The following is a 21385-nucleotide window of genomic DNA, read 5'->3' as shown; positions in this document are numbered from 1 at the left end:
TTTATTATTTTTAAACATATTTTTGGGAGAACAAGGGACAGAAAAAATAATTAGAAAGCTCTGAATCAGATAATATCTTCATTTTCTACCGCTGTGACTGTGAGACCACAGTAGCAAATGGCCTACCCAGCATTTTCCTGACAGTACTCTCAGAAGCTGCCAAAGTACAGATGACAGTTATGAGCATTTCTCTAGAAACATTTTCAGCAGAAAAGCAACTACCCCATAAGGCCACCCACCTGGAGCTATAGATTCAGGTTTTCAAAAGCAAATGCGTGAGTCCAGACAATTTGACTGACTTAACTTTCTAAAGTAATTTTTGAGATCGTCTTTACTTTTTCACCTTTCAGTGTTTAAAAAAAATAAATCAATTTCTACTTCAAGATCTGGAATCAAATTCACCAATGGAAAACAGACATAAATCCAGAGAGTTAGTTTCCTTTGAGGGCAACCGAGATCAAAGCCTGACCCTTCATTAAAAATATCTGCTTAGGATAAGATTTACCCTAAAATCAGTGCCCATGTATCTTACCTAGGACCTCTCAATTGTGATTTTTTACTGTAAAATTCTACTGAAAACAAATGACACGTGAATTTGGAAAATAGCCAGATTGATGTGCAGAAATGTTACCCTCCAAACTTAAAATCAGTACTTATTTGGGGGGGGGTAAGGAGCAAGCTATCTGGTGTCAGCAAATAAGCCCAAGGAAATGGGAAGGTTAAAGCCATGAAAATATCTTATTACACTGGACCACCTGCTTGTGTTGTCCTTTCTTCAAGAACTGGAGGGGGGGAAATCCCCTTGCCAGCCTGCAGTAGCGTGTGCCTTTTCTTCTGCATCTGCTGCCTTGTAGCCGTCATTGTTAATGAGTGCTGTAATTAATAGATAGCTCTCTCTTGTCTCTCTACTTGCACTCTGGGCTAAGCACTTTTCTCAAGTCAACGTTTGAAAGAAAGCGGGTCGGCACTGACTTACAGCAGCTCTGCGAATTCCTTTTAATTTAGAGCACTTACACCACCACTCCACTTATTACCTTATAATTACTGGACCGCTCTCACATACATTATGATCTTAGACTAGAGTTAGAAGTTATTAGGGTACTAAAACATGGTGTCTCTCAGTCTCTCTCTCCCTTTTCTTTGACACTGAATTTTATACAGCTACGATTAAAAATATCAATTAACTTGCACATTCTACCAACTTATTTTTTATGTTATTTTTCTGTACACTAACACTAAGGTCCTTTTATTGACTAAACAGGTACTTGGTCTTCTTTTCATCTCCCTGCTGCTGAGTCTCCACATATAAAGCCTCAAAATACAGCAATTGGAGTCACTGCCTGCAGTCTGTCATAACCAGCTTGATGGCACGCTCTTGCCTAAGACTCCCGCTGCAGATTTTTTTTTTCTAATTTGTGCAATAATGAGCTCGAATGTCACCCTTCCCTTCCCAGAAAAAACATTTGCAATTAATTAGTTGTCCCAATGCATGTTGTCTTAGCCAGTGCAAAAGTGGCTATCTCCCACACCAAGCGGTCAGAACCAAAATATAATCTCGGCTCTACAAGCATTAAAATCTCATCACCAGCATTGCTTAGGTTAAAGCCAGTCTGTTGACGCTTCTGAAGTAGCAGTTTCTGGTACTAACCAAGACAGAGCTGCTTTTGGCTACAGCTTAAACAGTACAGACTGGACTGGTGCATGCTGGCAAAGCACAGATGCAGTTAAAACATTAACCATTCCAAGGAAAAGCAAAAACAGCGCCTGACGCCGAGAACAAAAACCTTCTGAATCCCCCGAAGGTGGTGAACCAGAGAGAAGGCTGGGTGCTGCTGTGGGTGGGCAGCAGGCACCTACTGCTTTCACTCCTTCGTTACTGTACCACATCTGAACGAAAGTAATTCAAGAGCCATCTTACACGGATGGCAGGTGGGACCACCATCAAATTATCATGCTGAACACTTGGAATAATGCCTAAGCTAGATCTCTGTAAAATCCCTCCCTCAGTTCCCTCCTAATTACTACTTAGCTCGTTACACTGAAGAATTCCTAGACACCACTGCATTATAGTCTAAAACTACAGTTGGAGCTTAATTCTCTCTTCCTCTCTGTGTCTGAAATTCTACAGCTCTATTATTCAAGCCTGAAATATTCACAACTATCTATAAATTCAATTGTCAGCCAGTGGGTTTTATTCTAGACCTCACTTCAATCTAAAATTAGAGGCACTAAAATTCACATTAACTCTAAGAGGAACGTAGTGAAAAAGACTTTATTTCAAAAGAACACCTTTTTGTCAGAAAGAGCTATTTTCAAGATGATGGCTTTATCTGCATTCAAAGAGAATAAGCCCAATTCCACATTGTGCTGTTAATGCAAAATTTTTAGGTCACATTGGATTAATAAAAATCTAAATTTAGTTAAGGTTTATGAATAGAAATAACATGTGTCATATAAAAATGTACAGTATTTATTTTAAAGCCTTGGTGGGGTTGTTTTTTTTCTTTACTAGATTTTAAGTCAAATACATGGCAGCTCCAGTTGTGGTGGGCTGCTCTCAGGTAAGTTTTTTAACAACTGGTAGCTCTCGGGCAAACTCTCCTTTCAGTAACTTTAGGGAAAGTAACTTAATCGGCTCTAGAAGCATTGCCATGCCCATATACAAGAGAAACCGCATAGGGTGCTGCAAGCCTCGAGTAATACGCAATACATCTCTTCACATCTCTACTATGTTTACGTCACAACTTCTTCGTTTAAGTAAGACCTGAAGCCTGTCACTGCTGGCAGAAAGCTACAATGACAGAGCCTTCAATATGGAACTCCTGCTTTAAAATGGTTTTAAACAATAGCGAATAAATTGTAATGCTATCTGCTTATGAAAGGTTGAATATATTAAGAATTTATTAATGCAATCACATTCATATTTCCATCTACCTGCCACGTTACTAATGATATTGACAGTGCTGACACCGGCTAAATCAGTATCAATACACAAGTGGAGTGCAAAAATTAACTGCATCTGATTACAGTATACAGCCTTAAAAAAGAAAGCCTTCCCATTCAAGCCCCTGGGAGCTCTTTATATTCCATCCATACACGCAACTGGTTCAGAAAGTTACTTCTCCCTCATCTCCCTTATTACCAATATCTAAAGGAGGTCAAAACAACAGGCCAATACTTTATAGTCCGTGAACACATTTCATGGCCGCTTTTTAAGTAAGAAAAGCTCTGCTTATAGCATCATTTGCTACTTCAGAGCTGCGCCGGTGGTTTCAGTGACAGTAGTAATTAGTCACAATAATTAGAGTGAGCACCTTTATTATAGACCAACACAAAAGACCACTTTTACCTGCACACAAAGTTTTTCTTTTCTTGAAGAGAGAATTACCCTATTTCCTTTAAATGTCAGAACAGGTTGTTAGCAGTTGACATTTTTAATGACATTTTTAATGATGACGTGGGAGCATCAGCAAGGCAGGTGTTATTAGGCACACCTAGGTACTTGTTACACTAACAGTACAATCCATCAGATTTTCCTCCGATACATTCCTCTAACCCACATGAATGTCGACCAAAAAGGTCTTCACTTGTAATGCTCATACTTCAACTATGAAAACCAATGCGTGAAACAAAGTCTTGGTCTAGGTGACACAGGAAGCCTGCAGAAGCCAGGAATGGAAGCCAGCTCCTTGCTTTGACTGTAAAAAACACAGTTCCTCTCAAATACTGCACCTACTTTTGGTATCTTTTCACAGGCCTACACCAAAATCAGTAGACAGAAAACAATGCAGCACGATCCAGTGATTTCCCATACTCTGCTTCTCTGAAAGAGGGGGAAAAACGTTTGTGTGGAAAGAAATGAAAATGTTGCTTCTTGCATCGACGCCCACAACACCACCTCCAGACTTTCACCGGGTCCTGTTAAAGAGCTGAGTAACAATTTCAGCTGAGCTGCTTTACATTGAGCATTTTTTTTCTGCTTCAGCTAATTGCACTCTAGTAGAGTGGCAAAATGTGAATCACTTAGTAGGAAAATGGGCACCAGCTGCTATTGTCAGAGAATGGAGATGCCGAAGAAAAGGAAAGTGACTGAATGAAGTGTCATGTCAGAAATCAACGGTGCAACGTGTGATTTGAGAAAACATGACTACTTTACAGAGACAGGGTGTCATTATGGCATCACAGTAATACGATGCTTTGACAACTGCTGGGTCTAACATATCATCATTGCATTAAAGGTGCACTGGCTTAGTTGGGGGAAGGAAAAGAAAGGATTTCTTCTTTTAATAAGAAATATCGTAAGGCCTGCTTGGTTAACCTAAGTAGATGAGATCATTAATTGCAAAGTATTGCTAATCTTGCCCCATGCACGCACAAACAAAACTGTTATTACGCATTAGGTCTCTATTAATGAACACATGTGTACAACCACGTAGTATAGAGTACCCTGTGCAAAACAGAACGGCTGTGGTGAGCTTTTGCTGTTTGGGGCTGGGTTTTTTTTTTTTTTTTAAACAAATGTTGACTGTTTCATTGTTTTTTGTAATTTCTTCTTTCTTTTACATTTTCTTGAAACCTTCACCACTTCACCTTGGTAAAGGAAAGCCAAGCAAGCCAATGACTTCTTCCAGAGCAGCTGTCATAGCCACTAGCAGCCGGAACAGAAGCAGCAATGCTTGAAGCCATCATGTTGTTACCAGCAGTGGCCTGAGTTAGCTGATGATTGCTGACAGAGGATCCAGCTTCCCAAACAGTTATTTTTGCTCTGCATGCAATCTACCAAGCTCTGCTAAAGCACTTTCTACACACAAGGCAGTGGAAGACTACACAACTGCGAGGTCATTTTTAGTTTAACAAAACAAGCCATTATCTGAGGCCCTTCACATTTGCACCTAATCTGAGTGGCTGCACTTAGTTTGTTTTCTGCGCTGCTTTTAAAAAGCAAAATTTTCAAGTGGCTGACTTGCAATTACTGCAGACCCTCCAAAATGAGGGGGAATAATTTTAACCTTCCCTCCCTCCCCGCCAGTATATAAATATTCCTTATTGCTTCTCTTTCTATTTCACATTGATTCCCTGTGCTTCCTGGTTGATAAACTTTGTTAACAAGAAGGAAATGATCCTGAGATACCCCAATGTGTTGCAAATTATCACTGTTGACAGCTTCTACATTTAAGGATTACATCTGATGCAACAATGCATACTACTGTCATTTATCTTTAGCTCATTTCCTTGGACCTATTTCAACTGAGGGTGAGCATCTCTTGTTTATAGCTCTAAATACTGTAAGTGAGCAACTGGCAAATCAATAAAACTGTTAAATGCATAATAATACTGTGTAATTACTTACATGATGTTTTGCATAATTAACTGTCTGAGGTGTTCCTTGATATAATGGATACTCGAGTATGGAATAACCTATAAGCCTATAAAACACACCCTGTTTATACCAACAGAAATTAATGTTTAAAACTCTCATTCTAATAATCCAAATCGGGCTTTGGCAGTATATGACAGAAAGCCTTCCTTTCCTGCCAAGTCTAAATCAATTCTTATAGCATTACTTCATAACTAACGTGATATTTCACTGATGATGACTATTACCCTGATTACTTGGAAGTAACGTAGTAATAGCAAAAATACACTTAGATTAAACAAACTACTGCTATTTAATCAATATTATTGAGACAAACTAAGTGTTTTAATAGGTCTGTATAGATGCACTAATGCTGGTTTAATTAAATGTATCCTTAGACATGCACAAGCTCTGCAGCATACAGATCCTATGGTTTGACAGACCGTAACATTACTCTTCCAAATCTAAAAGCTGAAGCACTTACAGCCAACAGAATTTAAATCCTTTCAGACTGCAAGATGTTTATTCCTTAAATGAGGTACTCTTATGGGAACAAAAAGTAAAGTAAAAAAAGAATACTCAAAGACCTTGCACCTTTGAGCCAAAACACCAGCCACCTGAAGAGGTGCCAGCCCTCAGTAACACAGTTGTCCAATGCATTCCCTGTATGTCACTGCAACACACTTACAAACAAAAAACCCTCCAACTGAAAGGCAAAAAATAAAGCTGATATAAAAATCACAAAACTGGCCTTTACTTCTGCACGTGTGTATGCAAGAAATATCCTATTAGCTGTGTTACGCAGTACTACTAGCAGGCCATCACCACAGAAAGTTTCCTGCAGAAAATATTTCCCTACTTCTACAGGTTTCATGGATTTCAAGTAGAAACAAATATTTTTTTGTATGCTCTGATGATTCAGTTTTCAAATACTTAAAAAAAAAAAAAAGGCAAATACTGAAGAGAAGGCAACACAAGAAGCAGAAGGCAATTTAAGTGAAAATGCCTGAAAGTTATACATTAAAAAAATGCATGATTTTGTATTATGTGCACAAATTATGGTTCCAATACAACTTAAACCTCAGTAAGCACTTCATATTCCTACTTCATTTTTAGGTTACTCTTTTTCTCCTGTGTTTCCAACATTTTTTACACATTTAGAACATGGCGGCTGTTTGAGTTACAACCATATCATTAGCAAACTTACCTTCTCTCCTTTACTGGTTTCTAGCCTAATGTTACGTATTTTTTGTCGCTGCAGTACTTAACATGCCTCAAATGAGTCAGCTCTTCAGTGCCTGGAGAGCTGCACAAACTCACACTGAGAGACTTCCCATGCCCACGAAAGGCTGAGATGTGACTGCTAGAATGACAGCCAAGTTTCATCATATGGAAATCAGTATATTGATCAGGAAGAGTAAGATAAGATTTTATTACTCTGTTTTCAAACTGCAGCCTAACACTTTTAATTCGTATCACATGTTGGAAGACAGCAAATCCCTGGTTAAGAAATTAGGTGTTTTTCTGTGATGGAACATCATTTTACTTGCAATTATACTCCAGTGGCATCAGGTGGAGTCCACCTGATGTCTCTAGCCCCCAGAGGACATGGTAAAGTGTCAAGGAGTCATCTAATTATTAATTGGGAGGATTCTTCTTATTAAGAGAAATCAACTGAAATAGCAAAAGAAAATAAAATGCTACATTCAACTACTTCAAGGGAGAAAAATACAAAACTACAAAAAAATAAGTAAAGATTTATTCAAGAACATAACAGGCTTTCTAAAGAGGGATTATTTTGAAATGATTACAGCATCAAAAGCAGTTACTTGCACCAGTCAGAAAGCCAGTACTACAGATCAGAGACATAGCTGTCATTCATCACTCTCCAAAAGGAAAAAGAAGACAAAAAATGCCTTCAGTCTCTCTCTCAAGAGAGTAAAAGTTTGCATCATCAGATTTTTCACCATTTCTAGCAGCTATTTCCTTCCATCGCTGAAAGGCAGAGTGTAGGTGTGTGCACACCGTGCGCCTGTCTCCCCACCCAGCTCCCTCACCAATTTTCTGCAGATCTATAACAGAAGAATTATAATTTGCCAGCCAAGCTCTGTTAAATTGGAGAAGCGATTAGAAAGAACATACCAGAAATAGTATCAGAGAGCGAGCCTCTTAAAAGACTCAGGACTAAAACTTATAAAGCAAAGTGATCCTTCTCCCACCCCCTCACTCAGCTGGCTCCTGAATGCGTCCTGTCCTCCCAGCCACACGCCATCGGTTTTAAATCCCCCCTACATATACACACACACACACATACACACAAGCAACCAAAAAGCTACTTGGCGAGTTGGAAAATGACGTTTTCCTGCAATCAGTGTTTAAGTGAATGTTTGTCCCAGTGTGTTACACCATGCTGTCAGCTAGCAGCAGGGAGTCGTTGAGTTGTTACTACATTTGATTTGACTGCCAGTAGGAAGCTTTATTTCTACCAACTGTTAGTTGCCAGCTCTAAGGATCTTCTCTTACTTTGAGAGGTTTTTATTTTTTTATTTTTTTTTTAGATATAGTCCATTATTTTTCTCTTTCACTCTGAGGACTTTTAGCATACGGCAGAAGCATCTCCACGTCTCCATGCATCACAGCAGTCTATTAACTTGTACTTGCTGCCTTCAAAGCAAAACAGTAATTGTATTAAGGCATGTATAAGTCGCTCCTGACACACATCAGAAAAGTGATTTCTATATCTGGACACCTGAGTGAGAGGTGCAAAGATGAGTATTTACATAAGCAAACTGAAGCAGGGGAATTTTATTCTGACCTTTTCCAAAAAATGTGGGATTAGAGACTAGAGGAATAGGCACGGAGAGATCACCTGGGTGGATTTTCCTTCCACCGAGAGTGTGTCCTATCCAGATCTTTATATGCTCCCCAGACAGAGTTTTTAGTAGGGCTTTCTGCTTGCTTGTTTATTATTCATGTATATCCTGAAAGGTTTCTCCTCTGCCAAACAAGATCCTATAACTTTAACAGTTGTTTACAATGCCTTCCTCTTCCTACACAATAATGATGATTTTGATAATTAGGATCTAATTATAATGGATCTGACAACAACTTCCAACAACGAAAAGCATCTTTAGAAAAATGAAAGCATATGCGTGAATAGTGCAGGGAGGTGGGGTGAGGGAGAGAAATACATTCCTATGAGACAGCCTGAGAACTCAGGCTGAATGGAAAAGTAATTAACACTAAAGAGCTAAAACTGTAATTAAAGAAAATTTCATTAAAGGGAGGCAGGTGATTCCACTTTCCTAAATATGACAAGGTGCTGTATAAAAATAAAATAGCAGCCGGTTTCAGTGAGTAGAACAGGAAAGCCATGTCTTTAACCAGATCAAATTCTCGAAATTGGCTGTCAAGACGGGATTGTTGTGATTTATACCCGTCTATCAAGCGCATGAAAGAGAGAGACAGGAGAGGAAAAGAGGCAAGCTGCTGTCGCTTCCATTCGCAAAGCACCTTTAATTTCCACGGCACCATCTGTTACCAAATCTAATTCACATTCCCTCCTAATCTGGTTTAGTTCTGTAATACTAATTCTTCCACTACTCTTATGAACACCGCTCTCAAGAAAAAGCTTTGGTTCTGGGTTGGTAAAAAATTGAATATTATACAGTTAAGGTTCTGGCGACTTAAGTGAAGCATGCTGCCCATTAAAATGCACTCCTGGTAAAAGGATTTGTTTCCAGTCAGTGCAGAGATACAGAATTGCTCACGTTTGAAAAAAGTCATGGGGGGAGGAGGGGAGAGGAAAAGAAGGGGGGAATAAAAAGGGGGGGAAAAAAAAAAATCACAGTTGATAATAGGAAAGTAGGCTGTGGACATGAAAGCGGAGGTTGTCATAAAATACAATTGTTGTCAAGTTTAGTCACTTTCAGTACTGGCTATAAAATCACTTTGTCACGGTCTCATATCGAAAGCTTGAAACTGTATTTTTGCTAAGGAAACTAAAAGAAGCGAAACGTGAGATTCTACGAGGGAGAAAATATTTCTTTCAAATTATGAGATGCAAATGCCCATAAGAAACCAAAATGGTAGCGACAAAAATTGAAAGTGGTTTAAAACAGTCTCCCAAGTGTCAGTATTTCGCCAAGTGCCACGGTCTTGCTCTCAGCTCTGTGATGACAACAACAATCCCAGTCGCTTTTGTGGAGCTTGGAAACAAAAAGTAACGGACCAGGCCTTTCCTGTGGCCAAGCGTTTTCAGCCAGGCAGCCCCTCCTCATCTAGTGGGTCTGGGGGTGACTCAGCTTTCTTCTTGGTTCCCACACAGAGCTCCTTGACCAGATCCTCTTGAAATCAACATAAAAAGAAAAAAAAGGACCTGGACAGATATTACTACTACTAACAATATTATGGAACTATTTATTAACAATTCTCATCTTTTATTTATTGATTTTAACACAGATCTTAAACTGCATTTCCAGGGAGTACCATTATCTCCCTCTTACAGATGGGCAAAACAAGACACAGGAAGGTGAAGTGTTGCCTAATGCTGCTCTGCAGGCCAACGACACGGCATGGAACAGAACCAAGGTTCTGGGGAATCCCAATCCAGTATATTTTGCATTACTAATTAGGTTTTTTTTGCCATGGCTTTGATGAAAATCTGCCTTGGAAGTCTGAATGTTGATTTCTAAGAAGGGGACTTACCTTGAACTTCCAGAAATGAGATCTTTGTTATTTTTAAATACATACCTTTTTCTAAATGGGAAACCTATTTTAAGGCTAAATTAAATCTCTTCTTATTCCTACACTAAAATGCTTGTTTTCCTGTTAAAGTAGTCCCAATTTCTTTGTGTGTAGCCTTCCCAAAAATAAAGCCTATGGCAAGAATAGCCTTAGCCAGCACACAGGGTAATGTGTGAGCAATGTGTAGCTGTGAATAGCCCGAGGTTTTTATGCTTTTTTTTTTTTAAGGATTTCAAATAGAAGAGGCAGACAATACCAGGAAAAAAAAATACTTTGATAGAACAGTAATATTCTACAAAATGGAAAAAGGAGTGCTAGTTTTCATTATATGAAAGACTAATGCATAAATAAATTCCTGGCAAAAGAAAAGATTACAAATTTGTAACTGCTGTGAACATCCATGAATGGAGATGTCAGTTCTAAAGATGAACACGAATTCTGAAGAAGTCTCCTCCTCCAATATCACTGCTTGATTCACAAATTGCTTAAATCATCTGGGTAATTCCATAAACAGTGTTGGGTTTGTTATTTTAATGGGAAGAGTAGGTAAAAAAACAAAATCAAATTTGTTCCAAATACAACGCATCTGCCATTCACTGTGGGTCAAAACCTTGGGTGCAGGGGAATAGACCCAGCGACTCTGAAGCTCTGCAAATTTATACTAGCTAATGGTGTTATTTCCCAACCCAGCCTGTGATTTCAGAGGGTCTAAGGTCCTGATACTCCAATACTGCAAGATGCAAGTGGATTACCATAACCTACTGCACCCAAGGAAAACCACACTAACATCGACGGACTCAGAGGGCACAGCAGTCTATTTTTTTTATTTTTTTTTTAACACCAAAGCATTTGAGTGATATGAGCCCTGGCTGTTAATGCACAACATTTCTACACTATAAATTCCCTTAACATCTGTAAATACAAACAATAAGACAAAAGAACCTCTTCCTTTGAATTCTTATTCTTTGTTTGTTTAGCTATCTTGCTTCTGGAAGCACTGGAAATTAAAAACAGGCAAAACAAATAGGTAGGTACGTTACTTGGGTATGGTACTCATGACCAAATTCATCACATGCCAATATAAATCAGAGAATTTATAGAAGCAAAACGTACACAGCTTAAGTCTTTTCTAGTCTGTCTTGGATTTTGATGTGCGATTACAGATCTTTACAAATAAATAAATAAACCTTTGGCTTTTCACAGTTCCTCGTTCTTCACATATTACTACGTGTAATTCAAACCTGTTTATGCCACCGGGTTTACATGTCAGAGATTTGCCTCTGGATATAAGCAGCAAAGGTCAGGAAGTAATGGCTTTCACTTTTGAAATTGTTTGTATGACTCCAGCAAGTTTGCAGGATGAGCTTTTCACAAAGTCCTAATATGGTTTCTACTCTTTTATCTTTTGTCTTCTTCTATTTTGGCAGCAGTCACAGGAGAAAAAAAGGCAATTCAGCACATTCGAGAAAAAATGTCTAAAGTAATAAATGTGTACCAGCCCAATTATTACATTCAGAACAAGGATGTTGCTACTTGCAATTATAAAGCAACAGTATCACTATGCTGCAAATATTACATGCTGAACCTGTGGTCATCTCTTCTGTAAGATGTCACTGAGAGACTGGTCCAAGAAAAGCTTTACATGAACAGAACAGCGTTAATTACTCCATATTGCACACCACAAGTTTCAGTTGTATTTTAATAACAGACTGGCTTCAATTATTTCAATAGTATAAATTCCGAATCAAATATTTATTTCTTGTAGATCTAAAAGTTCTGCTTAAGTCAGCTGTCCTTGGGTAAGCAACGAAAGAAAGACCAGCCTGAAGAGAGCACTGTGTTCCACCATTGAACTAAATTAACACACAAGGTTGGATCCTGAGAAGTTTTATCCCTCACTAGTTTCAGCACAAGCAAGTTTCAGCAAACTATCAGCCCTGATCAGTTAATGAGAGTGCACTAAATGGTAATTTTACCAGACGGGGCTTTACATTTTATATCATTATAGGACTATGGTCTGGAATAAAAATCCACCTGCATTTCACTGGGCATCTACCTAAAATGTACACCAAATCTGCTCCGCGCCTGCACTGGTTCTTGACACACAGCAGAGGGTCTGACAGCAACTGAGTCTTTATATTACTGCTGCTTCACAGAATGAATAGCCTGGAGTTGTAAAAAATAAATTATGAGCAACGAAGATAACACCAATATACTCAAAACTTTAACTGCCCGTAGTTAGAAGCTTAATAAACTGAGGGTGTTTGTGGAAATCAGCATGAACACCTAAAGGAGGCCACTCTCATCTACCCCTGGATGGCTGCATCAAACACACTGTCAAATCCAAAATGGGACATCAGCTGAAACATCCGTCACAGGACAACAAATAATGATAGCCAAATGATGAGGTGGGATTGGCTGACTGTACATTATACAGGCATGGTTATCCTACAGGTTGTATTAAATATGAGAGCCTAAGATTTATGTTATGGGTGATAAGGCCAAGAATGCTGTAAAAGTGAAAAAATACGGCAACAGTATGCAGTACATCACTACTGGGATAATTATTTATATAAAAAGTTCCCATTCTTAGACTTCCAACATGTAGGGATAAAATTCATATATTCAAAGCAGACAAAATAATAACCTGTCAGCTTGCAGTGATGGATATGTTTTTAATCCAAATGACCATAGTCTCCAGTCTACCTGTCATAAAGGGACACGAAAAATTGAATTTTCCTTTCATAATTCTTTAAGTTGAAAGGGAAAAACACAGAAGCATGATAAGTGGCTCATTCCAGTGGACAGATGGACAGGCAGTAGTAAAATGTATAAGAGGCACTGTTCCTTCACTAATGCTATTTTCACTTGTTACACACCGCAACTCAAGAGACAGGTATTCCTTCCTCTGACTTTTCAAGTATACCCCTATATAATCTAAGTTATATTCCACACAATAAGAGATTGCTATAAAGACTAAGAAGTGTATTACACTACTTAGCTGTCATTTGAAAGCAATCCTCCACAAACTAGCAGAAAAGCAATACTTCATGTGCGTCTTACTGACTTGAGGTACTTGCCCACAAAGGTCTCCTATTCTTAAATTCTCTGCTGCTGGGAAGGAGTATCTGACCTCCATATTTTAATTTCTAAAAATTCACTCCATCAAGGAACCCTGGCAGAAATTTAATAAACATATCGGTCCCTTCTGATGCAGAGGGCAAACTATGCAGCCCATTCCTGTCCCCTCCACCCATCACACATACAAACCCAGACCACATTTGCCACAAATCTTCCCCAGCCTGCTTTCTTCCAGGGGTAAAAATGACAAAGAAATTTAACTAAGTTAATTTTAAGTGCTGAAAATGTAGGCAGACTGCTCAGTTATTTCATTTTAAAAGATCTTCATTTTCCCATCTGTGTTATGGCAATTTTATTACACATTCGGCAAATTTACAGTAACAAGATGTTCCCCTGACAAATTAATCACTTTCCAAGCATTTTATCATATAAATAAAATATCACCTCAAGAGAGAAAATCAGCTCAATCAGTTGATTTAACCCATCTTTCGGGGAACTCGTCTGAAACAGATTGAGCGCATTTTTTCTAAAGAGGGACTGTGCACACATCCTCCTGGACTCCCAGCTCGTATGGTGAGGTTTTTCCAAAAGAAAATGTTTAAGACTAGCTGATAGCATGCAAGATTCTTACTGTAAGAACTACACTGCTGCAATGACAGACCTCTGGCGGGAACAGAGACTCGTCTAGAAGTTGACGTGGCCTTTAACTGGGGAACTACATCTCCCCTTAGATCGCTGATAACTATTTCTGCAACATTTCTCTGGTGTTTCGCAACAATCATAATATAAGAGTAAAATATATATTGTTTTTAATAACCTGCTCTAACATTTTAAGAATCTCACAATAAAATAACACAGGAAAAACTCCAACCCGTTTTGCAGCTGATGAAACTTACTTTTTTTTTGTGTGGCTTTTTAATGTTTCCCCAGGGCGCTCTACTCATTTTGGAAAGTACATTTTTTTTTTTTTTTACAAAAAATAAGAAACTGGCAACATTAGCAATGCAATACATGAACAGTAGAAGAGTGGGTTCAAATCAAGTTTTCCCAAACTAATCCTTAAAACAACTCAATGCCTTTCTGGAGAGAATCTGTCACTGAAGCAATTTAACCTCTCTGCCATTTAACCTTTCCCTCTCTGCTCTGCTCCCTACCATTCTCCTTTCCATTCAGGGACTGCCAACAAGTATAAACAAGAACAAGGAGGACTACCTCTGTTTATGTTACTAGAATCTAAAGTTGTTAAAGCCAAAAAATTTTAGCTAGATTTGTGATTTTTTTACCTGGAGTTAGTAGTATCAATAGAGGCTTTTTTGTATTTATTCCAACACTCTAAAGAAATATGATAGTAAATCAACCTTTTGCCAGAAGAACCTCCCAGCAGACAACACAGATAAGTATTTCTTGCAACGTGACTACAGAGATATTTACAATATTCTCAAAGTTGTGGGTGCCAAGGAAAAGAGGATTCACACATCCAGACAGCCTTTTTATCCCATTTACTCCCTCAGCAAAATACTAACCTCACCCCCCAAATACTAACAAATTAAAAATACACGTAACAACACACTTCGCTAACCTACAAGCAGGAAAACAGCATGCTTTATGGAACACTTTCGAATAGCAACATAAATGCTAGTATTTGCTACTTTAGCCCACACAATTAATAATGCTCTAAATAGCTACATTAATACTACAGGGCACCACTATTAGAAGCTCACAGGCTCTGCACAACCCTGAATGGCTTAAGTGTTATCAATAAAGAATGTTCAGATGTACGATTATGAATTTATATACAAATACATAATTCCATAGCCTACATACATATTTTACCTCCTAAAACATTCCTGGTTTAGGTACTTTTCAAAAAAATTACCCTCAGAGGTCATGAAACATAACAAAGAATTCTGACCACAGGTCAGAGCAACTTCAGATCTTTAAATGGATCCTGAAAACATAAAACAAAAAAGAGAAGAAAAAAAAAGCGCAAAACATGAGACAATTAATTACATTACTTCTTAATCTTACTTTTTTTCTGTACTGGGAAAATCTAAGTATTTGCCGTGCAGGATGCAAATGAACCAGACCAACTGGAAAGGGTTTATCATCTGTTGACACCTTCCTCCAAGTACTTGGTCAGGAAATTTACTACCTGTATCTAGAGACTTAGGCATGCAAGCTTTGCAGGATCAAGTGCCACAAATTAGTGTTTCATTTAAGGAGCAGCTTCTTCAGCTTTCACTAGAAAAAAAAGGCATTCTAAAACATTAACTATGTGTCACGAGAATGCTTGCTTCTTTCCTTGAAATGTAAACAATGGATATAAGTATTTTTTTCTGCTCTAATTAATGTATATTTTTAAAAGACTTAGAGCAGCTGGAACCTTAAGTCAATGGAAGAGACTGTTCTCAGCCAGTACACACAAATCAACCATTTTTGATCTAAACATAACTGAAAGCAGTGCGTTCCTTGAGCATGAAGTGTAAAGGTCAAACACTGTAATGCGAAAAAGTACAGAAAGAAGATACTACCTTCTCCTCACATCTTTAAAACTGAGCAAAATTCAGTGAGTTTGAGTGACATCAGAATAAAACTTTGAATACCGCATCCTTCTAGATACTGAAGACCCACGTGCCACTGCAGCCACGGTGGAAGCAGATGAATTTGATTCCATGCAGTAAACACACAACTGCTTTCAAGAGTCAGCTCACCTGGTTACAGGATCTGGCCAGCATTTTATAAGAACTTCTGCAACTTTCAAACCAAAGCTTAACAATTCATAGCCATTCACAAAATGACGGGCAAATCTCACAAACCTCATGTAAGGCAGAAAGCTCCAGGATGAGAAGCAACCTCAGAGAACACTGGGTGTTCCTTATTTAACCCAAATTCCTGCTAACATCCATTTATTCTGACATTTCCACTGAGTGAGACAAAGCATCTTCACGTGGTACATTTTTCACAGCCTGCTGATGGCCTACATAATTCTGCACATGGCATTTAGATGCTTTGGCCTAAATGTTTGAGATGCATTGAAGTCCTTTAGTTGGCCTTTAAATTAAAAATTAAACTCTTCTTTTGAAAGTCATGTCCTTGCAGTTCTGAAATAGCCACTAATCCTTTTATACACCATAAAATATTTTCATCATTTTTTCCCCCTGCAATTGTCTCCTGATTTACCACAGAACATATGCCATACTCCTAAAATCACTGGAGTCGAAAAACAGTGGACTCAATCCACAGGGAAAGTGAGAACTCAAAGAACTGGGAAGTTTAGAACATAAGAGTTTAAGTTACTTTCAAATGTTAAATTAATCTTCATTTAATGGGGGGGATCGTGTAACTTTGGGGATCACATTTTAGATGGAAGATGGATATTCACACCGACTCAGATACTTTATAATAGTCTCCAGGATCTCAACTTTTGCAAACAAAACCTCTTCAATCTGAGAAAGACACAGGACACAGAACCTTTTAATTTGAAAGATGACAAAGTGGATTATTGGTTAGTTACACGTGCCAGTAGGGTGATCCATTACCATGGACGTTCTACTGCAAGTACACGATGTCGCCTTAATAGTAGCGAGAGCCTTATTGGCTTAAAAAAAAGGTAAAAAGGGTTTTGCATGTGAATTGAACATAATAGGTTTGACATGGACTAACCTTAAAGAATCCAATCCACTCAAATCCCTTTGAAGGCTGCAGCTGAATTTCATGCAAATCTTAGAGAAGTAGCCAGGCTGTTGGGATTTCAAGATGCTGTGTCCCTTTCTTCTGCAGATCTAAAACCAGGCAAAACAATGACACAAAACCCTCCCACAATTTCAAGGATTCCTCTTCAGATGATCCTGGTTTTATTCTTTGGCCCAGGAAAGTTTGACATTTAAAATTAGAAAGCAAGAAGAATCTTACATCAGGAAACATATCCAAATGTGAAGCCAATCTTTTATTTTTTAAACACAGCACTGGGCTAATGTTTTCTGCATTAAAAATAAATCTGACACACCACCACTATTATTAAAATTTTTACAATGGAATGATTCAGATCAACATCCTATGCTCAAATCTAGCACTAACAATTTTTATCTTTTTTAAAAATAGTTCAGTTTTAGCAATAAATAATCCCCCATGGTCTAAACCTTCTGGTGGTCATTTTGAAATTCAAGTAAGCACCTATAAAAAAAAACTTATTCATTTTTTCAAGACCACTGTAACAATATGAAATTCTGTTTGCTCACCCCCATTAAAAATATCTAAAAAGCTTTAAGTGCTCTGTGTTTACGTATGCAAAAAAGCATATATATTTTTGTCTGTGTAACAATATATATGCTGACAGCTGGAAAATTATTTGTTTGATGACTGGATTTAATCTTCGCCTGATAAACATGAGAGGAGAAGGAAAAGAAAAAGCATTTGTCAACTGCTTTTCCTTTTAGAATAAAGTACAGATGACTACAAATGTAACTAACTATATAACCAAATCAAAACCACACAGTGTGTATAAAGCACCGACTATGCAAAGTAGTTATAAATTCTTGGTTAACAAAGGGCACAGAAAGCCCTTAAAGGAAATATTTTATTTCTGCTAAATTAATACCTAAAAGCATTACATTTCATCAGTTTCACTTAGGTTTAAAGTCCCCGAAGATTCTCCTTCTGAAACTGGCTATATTTTATGTGCAAACCAGGCTGAGAGCTATCTAAATCTAGATAAAACTCATTGGCTTGTAATCTTCGCAATGATCTATACATCTAAATCTATATGCAAATCAAACGCTCTCATGCATTAACACATTCCAAAGCATCTAGGAGTAAGAGAGTGCTTTTCTCCCTCTCGCAACCCCCCTCCTTTCCTCCTCTCCCCCTCTCTTTATTTACACTAGCTACCTAAATAATTCACACTGCCTTCTTTTCAGCTTGAATGTTCTTCTGTTGAAGCCCGCAATGAGCTATTGCAGTAACCAGATGGACACATGAATGCAGCAGGTGGGACAGATGGCAGACCGCCCTGTCTGACGCTGCCTGCCTCAGCTTGGACTGCCTTTTCCTTCCAGGTACATTACCATCAGCATAGCAGAAAGCACTACGCAGAGGGAAAAAACACTTTACGTGCAATACTATATGAATTAGTTAAATAAATGGCCAGATGCTTATTTGCTTTTTAAACAGAAATGCAATTTACTTAGAGTATGTAAGAAGCATTTCCCCTCTGCCCTTAAAGGAGAAAAGTCCATACCTATTCTCCTGCAAGCCCCCTGAGTGGTGCGCATAAACCAAAATACGCCTGAAAGCTTAGAAAGATCTTAAACTCAAGACTTCACAAAACTTCTGATTCAGCTTCAGTTTCCAAATGCCTCTACCCTTTCACAGGTAACTGTTTTGATTTTTTTTTATATAAATCAACGTAGCTCCTAGTACATGGTCACAGGTTTTAGATGAAGTCTTACCAGCTATTATACCCCCAGTGAAAAGGCTCAGTTTCCATCTGTGTGGTATGTTCCTTGACTGAATTTCTTCTGCTTCCCATTTCAGGAGATATACAAAACTAATAGTTTATTACAAAAGATTTGACACTTCCAGGGAAAATGCAAACAAAAGCTGAGGCAGGAAGTCTTTCTTTAACTGCAAAAGTCAACATTTTAACACGTTGCTTTCCCCTCTGGAACGCTGGGCAAAACACAGTGAGGATGACAGTAAGAAAAAATTATTGTATGTGTTTTGAGCAAGAACACATGAAACTGAGAAAAAAAAAAAATCTGGAGACACATCTGGCAGAGTTTGACTGGCATCAGTATCATTGTACCACATAGGTTACTCTTTTTATACAAAATGTATTGCTGTCCAAATGAGCAGAAGTGATTACCTTCATACTCTTTTGAAATCAGCAGGCAACTGATTCAGTGTATTAACTGAAATCACTGTTTCAAGGACAATTTTTAAAAATCATATTGAATAAAGATATTAAATGTAAGTGGTCAGTTAGATGCTCTGTGCAATCCTGTACCACCCAGACTTGTCTTTCCAGCCTGCCTCTTCTCCCACCCCTTGCGCTGTGTCACCGAAAGCAGCCTGTGCTGCTCTCTGGTCTGCCTGCTCCCTTTCACAGTGCTCTTCCCTCAACCTCCTTTTCATTAAATGCACCTTCTCTGAACTGACATAGAAGAAACCACCCACTCCTCCCTCAAATGCCAGGTAGATTTCTGCTGTTCTACAATAGAACAGTCCATCTTCCTTGTTAGCCTGAAGTTAATACTTTTATTTTAAATGAAAAATACAAAAAACACACACAGGTTTTATGCAACTGTATATGCACACACACACAGAGTATGGCTGCACTTGCCCTATTAAAAAGTATGTTTTGCCCTTTTCTGCAGCTTTCACCAATTGCTTACATTTGTAGTTTTCAAAGCTCTTGAACAGGAACTACCTATATAGTTATACACTGTACCCCACAGTAGCATGACAGGGGCCTCTGTACACTACCATGACAGAAATACTAAATAACAACAGGGTAAATAATATGGAATTGATTTGCAATTACACTCAACTTCAAAGTCAAAATATCTTTTTTTTTATGAAAAAAAAAATTACACAGCGTTGAAGGTAAAAGAAAAAGTGTAAGTCAAGACTTACACTGTGTTAAAATTCTGCTCCCTCTGAGCATACTGGTATAACTGGAAAAAGAAACTGACTGTAAATAAGCCTGTACAGGTAAACGAGGACTGGTCCAAACTGGCAACTAATGCCTGAAACAAACAGGAACTTATCTCTTCAGAGATTTAAACACACTCAGTAGGGACTCAAATAATAATAAACATAATAATACAGCATCTGGTTTCATCTGGCCCAGGGAGAAGACATAGCAGTATTATCAAGAAGTTTATTCTTGTTTATTTCTAACCTGGCAGAAGAAATGGTAAACTATGCACTACCAGCTTCGGAAAAGCATTTCAAGTTATAGTAACTAGTTTACAACATGACAGAGAGACAGTAAAAGCAGTGCAGTTCACAGTCAGTTTACAAATGCTACCACACAAATCATGATTTCACTATGATGATACGAGATGTTTTCTCAACAACAAGTTATGAACAGAACTTTGACCATGCAGGAACACCCTCTTTCAAAAGAAACCTCTGAGCCCCTGCCAGGTTGAACACACGCGCTACTGGAGCAGCAATCACGGAACCAAACCTGGATTCCAAAAGTGTATTACATTGGTAAACTTGTTTCACTACTGATAAAAAGTTAATACAATGAAAAATTAAGAATTCCCAAGCCAAGTTTTCATCAGCAAAACTCATGGTTGAAACTGGTCATGTATATTAGCACTGAAACTGTTTGTGTATTTAACTATGCACGGGGAAAAAAATAGGGGAAGAAAGAATGAAATAATTCATATTGTAAGGCTGCAAGACTGATACTAGGTTCTTTCTGGTTTGGATGTATTTTCATAGTTTAGGTATTATTTAAAAGTAATTGCTTTTAAGGGATTTATTAAACCCACTGATTAATAAGGTGATGTGACTACTCAAGTTATTTTAGAAAATATATTAATTCTTGACTATTTTTTGCTCTCAAACAAACCTATTCAATTCTCTTTAACTTCAAATTTAAACTTTGAATGCAATCTTCCTGCTTGTGCAATGCTTGCCACTGCTATGTGGATGGCATGCGTAAGCAAAGCCCTCATCATCTCAAGCCTGAGGTACCCATCCACTCAAAAACCAGACCTGCGCCTCTAAAGAAAGAGTTATATATGGACATCTTGGCAACAAAAGGAGTTGAGTTGCACAGGCGTCTGTGAAGACAGCATTTCTACAAAAGGAGCTCGTGTTCATTTCAGTAAAAAATTTGCATGCCTAAATACACATCTAGAATCTGATGTTTTGCAAGGAGTTAACCACTGATAAAGAGAACACTGAATGATAAAAAATACCTTCATTCTGTTCTGTGAGGAAAGTGATTGTCAATCCCAATCACATGAGAGCATCACAGGAAAAAAGACGTAACTATACTTAAACTGGGCTTGATATAAATACCATGAAGTTGATTTTCAGAAGGATCAAAATTTCATTTGAGCTCCACAAACAGAAAATCTGAGTAGTTTTCCTAGGGCTGAGGTTGTAGAACCTCTGAAAATGCTTCAGGAAAAGTGAGTTGGTTTTTGTGGGTTGGGGTTTTGGTTGGGGAAGGGGGGGGGG

At 38.1% G+C, this 21385-nt stretch overlaps 1 protein-coding gene across 1 annotated transcript in view; it reads right to left on the bottom strand.

Moving 5' to 3' along the window:
- The window catches only part of ESRRG (estrogen related receptor gamma), a 233433-nt gene that overhangs the window by 125490 nt on the left and 86558 nt on the right, over positions 1 to 21385 (bottom strand). The window lies entirely within an intron of this gene.

This window comes from Egretta garzetta, unplaced genomic scaffold, assembly GCF_000687185.1.
Source record: "Egretta garzetta isolate BGI_Z169 unplaced genomic scaffold, ASM68718v1 scaffold339, whole genome shotgun sequence".
Classification (NCBI taxonomy): domain Eukaryota; kingdom Metazoa; phylum Chordata; class Aves; order Pelecaniformes; family Ardeidae; genus Egretta; species Egretta garzetta.
The sequence above is the reverse complement of the archived record's forward strand: the minus strand, read 5'-3'. Positions and strand labels throughout refer to the sequence as shown.